The sequence below is a fragment of the Euprymna scolopes genome, chromosome 6 (genome assembly GCF_053919585.1).
Source record: "Euprymna scolopes isolate OS-2025 chromosome 6, ASM5391958v1, whole genome shotgun sequence".
NCBI classification, from domain to species: Eukaryota; Metazoa; Mollusca; class Cephalopoda; order Sepiida; family Sepiolidae; genus Euprymna; species Euprymna scolopes.
Genome location: NC_136487.1, coordinates 90,358,907 through 90,367,037, shown reverse-complemented (window position 1 = coordinate 90,367,037; position 8,131 = coordinate 90,358,907). Strand labels below are relative to the sequence as shown.

General features: G+C 35.6%; 1 pseudogene; it reads left to right on the top strand.

Annotated features, from left to right (window-relative positions):
• The first annotated feature begins 1,500 nt into the window (after window positions 1-1,500).
• On the top strand, window positions 1,501-1,617 carry LOC145278384 (5S ribosomal RNA; annotated as a pseudogene).
• Window positions 1,618-8,131: the final 6,514 nt, after the last annotated feature.

Sequence of the window (8,131 nt, the reverse complement as noted above, 5' to 3'; positions counted from 1 at the left end):
TACTATAGAAACAAGAGAAAGATATTTGAAAGGACAGAGGTCAGAGAGAAGGAGCACGATCACATTTTATTCGGGAAAGTACCCGGAAATAAATGTCGTTGTTACAAAAAAAAGTAGTTGAATTATTACTTGCTCTCTGTTCCTTGTAACGTACTCTACTACAACGTGTTGGGTCCTTGCTATCTACATGTTAACGCGCGTGTAAACGTATGTAACGTTACACAAATAGGACACTTTTAACCCACTTGTCCCTTTACTAAGATTAAAATCAACGCATAAAGATAATAAATCTTATGTCTAGAATCTCTATTTCGGTTTTAAGAAAAGTACATTACATAATTTTGATTATTTAAAATGTCTAAAATTGAACCTTACGCTTAAGGATCTTAAGGAGACATTAGAATTCAGGGAATCTTGTTTTATTTTGCAATATGAATCGATCTCCTTGCAAATTTCATGTATTTGAATTTTCAAATGGGAATTTCTACAAGTCTATTTGTTAATTGATGTCTAATTCTTATTGTCAACATTTCACAAAAATCGGAGGCATCTGAATTTCCACGAAAATCCCCCTTTTTACTCCCTTTGCGTAAAACTAAATTAAACTGGATATAGCTCACATTACACGCCTTACGCATAGCAGTAGTTTTCAAAATTCTTAATGATCAATTAATTTATTTAAGCGTGAATCATGTATTACCAATGTATGAACATATACACATACTAAAATTTATATAAATAGAGACTAGACGACCCGTGACCCACTGAGTCAATGTTTGTACATTGTTCATTTGTTCATTATTGTTCATTTGTTCATAAAGTTAGACGTCCATTCAGAAAGTTAAAGAATAAAATTGCCGTCTGCCTTCAATTTAACGGAAATTAACGAGATTTCGCGAATAAGTTTCGGGGTGACATTTACGAAACACACACACACACACACACACACACACACACAAAAAGAAAACACTGTTTACCATTTTAGATGCCATTGCCGCTGCTGTTGTAGTTGTTGTTGTTGTTGTAGCTTTTCTTCTAGTTCAGCGAATCAGAATTTTTTTAAATAGTAACTGGTGGTTGTCTACCATCTGTGAGGTCCTTTTGATTGACGATAGCTATTCATTATACATGCAATATTGAAGACCAGAATTGGGAAGATTTATAACAGAATACACAAAGGAATGGCGGTTACACATGCGCATAAGCAACTTCCCTACCCCATATCATTCCTAATAGTCCTTACTTTTTATACACAGAGAAAGATTCATCCTGGATTTTCACCCGAGCACTGTTAGCTGAATAGCTCTAATACTAACACGTGACCATCACCAGAGAAAAAGATTGGCTTTACGAGGATGTGATTGTTGTGTAATAAAACAATAATAACGTCATCCTATCAAAACCCTCGTTGTTCCGGTGACTGACCAGATAGACAATCGCTTATAGGTTGATCCATTACTTACGTTATTTATTTACGTGATACTTTTACTATATGGCATAATGTACGGCATAATCGCTTTGACACACCGGTTCTCGTCAGATCACCGGAGTTAAGCAACGTTGAGCCTGGTTAGTACCAGATGGGTGACCATTTGAGAATTCTAGGGGCTGTATGTGCTCTCCGCTTATCTCGGCATTTGTTTCCAGTCGTCCTGTACATACACTTCACTTGTCACTGGTATTTAACCGTGGCCTTCGTTATAAAGATGGCCGGCCAGCTGAAAAAATGACGTCATCGCCGAGGTCCCAACAAGCAAGATATGTGGAACTCTTAGACTGTCAATAATGAACAGTAATTTTTACAGACAGCGTTACAAAACTTCAAAATTGGATTAAAATAAAGAAATAAAGAAAGAACACGATTTATACTGAAAATCATCTAATATTAATAATAAAAAAAAACAAGTTATTTGTTTAAGTATATTATAAGCAATTGAATATTTCGTTGTATTATAGATTTTAAAGATTAGAATGCGTTCTTTAATTACTTATAAATTACATTTTAAAAAAGTGAAGGAACACGATTTGATTTGAAATAAACTTGAAGTTTATTTAATATAATTAAATGAAGATTATGCATGTAAGATTATGAATATTTGAAGCAGAACACAAGCAAAACATTTGATATGAGTTAAGACAATAAACAAATATTAAAATTAAACTTTTTTTTAAAGCAAAATGAATATTTTTTTAAATCAAAATGAATATTTTTTAATCAAAATGAATATTTTTAAATCAAAATGAACCACAATATTTTTTTCAAAATCAAAAACAATATTTTTAATAAATTCATGAAATATTGCACAGTAAAAAAATTAACCTAAAGAAAAAATCATGTTTCTTATTTAAGATTATTTCACCACATAACAAAAATAACATGCAAAATCATTTTTTTATATCCATATTTTCAGTTTGTTAAAATACGTGGGTTTGTATTACTGTACACATAGATTCGAAAAAGTTGTCAAAAAACAAATATATAACAAATAAATGTTATCAAAGGCAAGATAAGTTACTTTTCTACCAAACTGGATATATTTTTCGTGTTTTTATTCAATGTAACATGTTTATTCAGCTCGAAAAACATAGTGTTTACCGATGTATTCGAAAATTCCAGATGGCGTCTGATTCTCTCTTTAACACGGTAAGTTTGGGAAAAGGTGTTATAAATACAAAACCGGATAAAATACTGTTAAGAACTCGCTCAATATATGTTACCGTGACATAGGTTGACATATATTCGGCGGGTTTTTAATAGTATGTTGTATAGTTTTTTATTTATAACACCTTATCCCAAACTTACCGTGTTAAAGAGAGAATCAGACGCCATCTTGAATTTTCGAATACATCGGTAAACACTATGTTTTTCGAGCTGAATAAACATGTTACATTGAATAAAAACACGAAAAATATTTGGTAGAAAAGTAACTTATCTTGCCTTTGATAACATTTATTTGTTATATATTTGTTTTTGACAACTTTTTCGAATCTATGTGTACAGTAATACAAACCCAATTACGTTAATGAAATGAATTGTACTTATTTACTATGCCTCCCCACGGGACAGAGTTAGACACCAGGGTCGTTTTTTAACGTGGAGAAAAGGTACAAAAATAAAAATTGTCTCAGTCGTGAAGGATTTCTCCTCCACCGAAAGAGAACAAGAAATAGAATGCAGCATCTGGAGAACAGATACTACACTTTGATCTGGTCCCGAAGGCCAAGACTGTTTAAGACCACGACTGAACGCGCGTTTTTTTTTTTTTTTTTTAGTTTCATATATATATATATATATATATATATATATATATATATATATATATATATATATATATATATATATATATATATATATATATATATATATATATATATAAGTATTTTTAAATTTTATCTTTCTAGCTTTAAAAAAAAGTTTAAAAATTTTATCAGCCGGCATAATTTATTTTTAAATATTGAAAAATTTCAGGAAAATTAATTTTTGTTAGATTTTTAAACGTGTGTCAACAGCTTAAAAAAATCGTGTTTTAAAGAGTCGATGTTGTCTCGCATTTTCACTAGTTTTGTATGCTGTAAAAGATTTTTTTTTAATATTAGCAATTTATTTGAAGCTTCTTTTGAATGGTAGAACATTTGGGATGATAATATTGAATTAAATTATAGTTACATCGTGTTAAATACAGGGGGGGGGGAGCACGTTAAAACTTACTTTGCTGAATGGAGATGGTGTAAAATCTTTTTTTTTTTACTGCATTATAATTCTTTATCTTTCGGAAATGAAAATACTGTCACTTTTTGGTCCTTTACGATAATTTCCTCAGCAAGTTGGAACGATGCACCGTGAAGGCATTTTAATAAAAAAAGAAATATTACACTGACTTCAAGACGTTACGAATGCCTACCGGTGACTACCGGTGTCACCGGTATGGACTATCCGTGATGACGTCAGCAGATTAAATTATTTTTGCTCACCGGCCATCTTGTCTTTTAAGACGGTCTTGATTTAACAGTGTCTACTCAGGAGAGGTGTGGTTGGAGACTGCGCACCTCCCGCCACAAAAATTTCACGCGTAGGCACCCCTTCGTGGGTATCCATAGTCTATCAAAGACTGAAGGATCCCTATATACTTTCACTATCTTTTTATGTTGTTGCTGCTACTACTCTTTTTATTACTCTTCTCATACCACATATCGCTCCCTATTCTTACCTTCTACCACTTCTCATCTAATTTGCTCTTTATCCTACTGTCTAAACTATTCACTCTACAAACAAGCAGGAACAAGCGAGAATGATCAGTCTCAGTATAATCTCGATTAGTTGAAAGCGTTCAGTTATACCTTGTGAAGTTATAACATTTCTTATCCTATTAGTACACACGTCTTTTTATGAATGCTAGAGTACAGACATCTGTTAAAGTTCAAGAAGGATCTAGAACGATGATAGTTTACTTAAGAAACCGGTGTCAAAAATGACTCATTGCCAGTGGCGGGCGGATGCCAAGAGATAATGAAAGAAAAAAAATGGCTGCTCACGTTAAACAAATTTAATTGAGTTTCAGAAAAAAGTTACAACCGAATTTAAGTTATAGCTAAAAGAAAATTTGGTGCTTATGCAAATTAAAACATAGGTGAAAATCGAATTCCAAATAGAAACTCTTTGATATGCTTATATCTGTCACAAATAGGTGTCCTCACCAAAAACTAGGGAAAATTATCAAGTAGAAGTTTCATTAAAGTACAAATCAATTTTATCGTATTTTGCATGAGTGGTTAATTTTTTAGAGAAATAGGTCGCTGAATTATCTCCCGTGTTTTCAGAAAACTCTTCAACGGAATTATCTCCCGTGTTTTCAGCAAACTCTTCAAAAATTACGTAATACGATAAAACTGCAGTTTACGACAAATTTGATTTTTATTTTTAATTAAATTTCTAATTTTCGCTGAGGATACTTATTTTGCCTGTGTGGCTTGTTTACCGAGGCTAAGTCATTCCTCGTGCTGTTTCATATTGATGTGCAAGTACCATGTTTTGTTGCTAATAACGACTCAGTAAATAAATCATTGCTTAACCCCGTGAATTGACGAGCAAGCAAATCAGCAGAGATTATGGGTCTTTGATTTTTGTCACTTTAAAACCATCTGGAAGCCATACTCAACACTGGTAAGGTTTTCTCGTCGAGTGAAAATGCTTATCTCTGGCAGTTTGTAAGCATTATATTTTTGTTAGTTCCCTTTTTTGTTTTTAGTGCAAATATTAGTTTCATCTTCATCGAGCAAAAATAGACAATCAAAAGATATGGTAAGTTCGCCGTACACAGCACTAATCTCACGAGCGTCTTTGATTAAAGCTAAAAAGGTGTAAAAATGTTCATATTTCTTAACTTGACATTCCATTTAAATGAACTAAAAATAAACAGAAATTAATTCGATAAAATCAAATAAATAAAAATAGATTACAAAATGATTTCTAAATAGAAGAAAAAAACAAACAAACAAACAAACAAATAACAAAACACACACACACACACACACACACACACACACACACACACACACACACACACACACACACACACACACACACACACACACACACACACAAAGAACTCCAAATAATAAAAAAAAGAAAAATTCCAAAATTTGAAAATAGATAAAAGAGAACAACGGCAGGAACATAGTTTCCAAGTAATCGCCTTGTGGTAACCGACACCCGCTTCCAACATCTACGTCTTCATTTTATCACTTAGATTTCGAATGACGGGCCCATGGCTAATCAGATCGATAATATCTTGGTGTTTGCGAGGTCGGGGAGCTTTGTAACTGAACGCTTTCAACTAATCGAGATTATACTGAAACTGATGATATCGCTTTTCGAGACGCGGTTACCGGTAACGAATTCGGCTCAAACAACATTCTTGTTCGAGCAAGTCTTCGACTTTAGGAGAGTGGAGACACCAAACAGTCAAAATGGATAAATATCGCCAGTTTGAAGTTGGACGTTGGCGCCCAATTCAAGGTAAAACTTAATAACCGGTTCTCTCTTCTGCAAACCAACGGAGAATATCAACCCGAGACAAAATGGAATGTCCTTAAATCTGCTACCATCGACTTGGCACACGAACACCCTTGTGTTACGAACTGCCGTCATCAGGACTGGAGAGAGAAAAAAAGAAACTCTCCACCTTGCAGAGCAATCATGTGAAGCGTGAGTGACGGATGTGCAGACCTCTCGTCATCTGCGACGCCGTGTTACTCAGGCAATCAGCGCCGATAGAAACTGGCGAGAGTTTGCAAAAGACTTTAAGTGTGTAGCACCTTGTGGAGATTCCCGTCAATTTTACGGAATAGTGAAGTAGACAAAATAAGCTGAATGATTGAAGCGCTGGAAGGAGCACTTTAACGAGATGCTTTATCACCTTAGTTAAGAAATATGACCGTAAGCACCTGCTCCCCCCCCCCTTCGCTGAATGAAGTGAGGGACAGGATCCGCGAAATCTACAATGCTATGCTTGAGGTGGATGCCTCGTGGGTTCTATGCGTATTTGATGCAATTTGGCGCACTGAAACGCCCCTTCTGATTAGATCAAGGCAATGTTTCTTCCATTTTTCAAAAATGGTGGCAGAAAAATCTGCTCAAATTACTTATTCAGCTTCATTGATGTTGTGACGAAAGCCTTTGTTGTTCTCCTACTGCGTCGATTCCAAAGCGCCCGCGACTTCCTCACACGCCCTTCTCAAGACGGCTTTCGATCAGGCAGGTCTTCAACTTTCGGTGAACTCTTAAAAATCGTTGGGTATTTCTGCAACCAACAGTTTCGTTGATTCGCACCGTTGACCAAGGTTCGCTCTTAGGAATCATGCCGCCAGATAGTATGTCAACAAAATTTTTGCGGATTGTTGAAAGCTACTATGGGTCTATGAGGGCTCGTGTACGGGCCTACGGTGAAGAATAAGAGATGTTTGGGGTTAGGTCAGGCGTTCGACAGGGCTGTTCTCTCTCCCCCATTTTCAACTACGGGATCGATTATTTTATTTTTTATTTGTTTTTCTACATGGGAGTCACCACTTATCAAGGCTGGGAGGCCACTCGACGATAAGAATCAATGAATATAAGGTAGTAGTATAATACTCGTTAATGGTGTAAATTGGGTAAAATTTGATTATTTATGGAGACAACTCAACAAGAACTTATTTACATTGCACTTGAAAGCCATCATGTTATATTCAACTCGAAAGCAGGCCAGCGGAACAGTGTTCTGTAGGCGCAGTTCTGCGAAAGAAGCTTTTTTCATGGCATCTACGTTTAGATTTAGCCACAGTTAGATAGTGAGGGAAATCGCATATCGTGGTTGTAACTAGTCGAGTGTTTTTGTGAAAGTTTAGCAGGGGTGATGATAGATTGGAGTTCAGTCGAGCACTTGCCATGAAAATAACGATAGAGCAGAGAAGGCTCGCAACGTCTCTTCTGTGGGAAAGAGGTTGCAGAGAAGAGAAAAAGGCATCACCTACTAGGTTTTGAAGCCGGTTTTAAATTCTATCAAGGCTGCAGAGAGAGAGAGCTACCCAGGTGTGGCGACAGTACTTCATTTTAGGTGCGTTCCTGGCTCTTATACAAACAGAGGATTGCATCGGCAGTGAGATCCTTGATAGAGCGGTAAAGTGATCCAACCATTTTTCCAGCGTTCTTGGCAACAGATTTCATGTATGTGTTCCATTTCAGGTCAGGAGTGAAGGTCAGTCTCAGAAGCTTATCAAGAAATGAAGCTTCTTTCCCAAGACAAGAGCTATTCACTTCAATTAGAAGCGATTATTATGAAAAGAGAAAAGCTTAGTTTTTCGATGCATTAAAAATTACCAGTAACCTTTTCCCTCATTGCACCATGTTCTCAAGATCAGAAGAGAAAGAGTCAGAAAGATCTTGGTCATTGCTGGCCTTTGAAGTGTTTCCATAGATTGTGCTATCGTTTGCATAAATGTCTACTAATGATCTCAGAATATGATTTGGAAGATCATTGATGCAGATCAGGAAGAGAGTTGGGCCCAGGATATCCTCAACGAAACCGTTCAAGGTCACAAGAGGGTTGCGGTTGGACGAAACTGACATTGATATCGTCTTGCTTTGATCGACTTG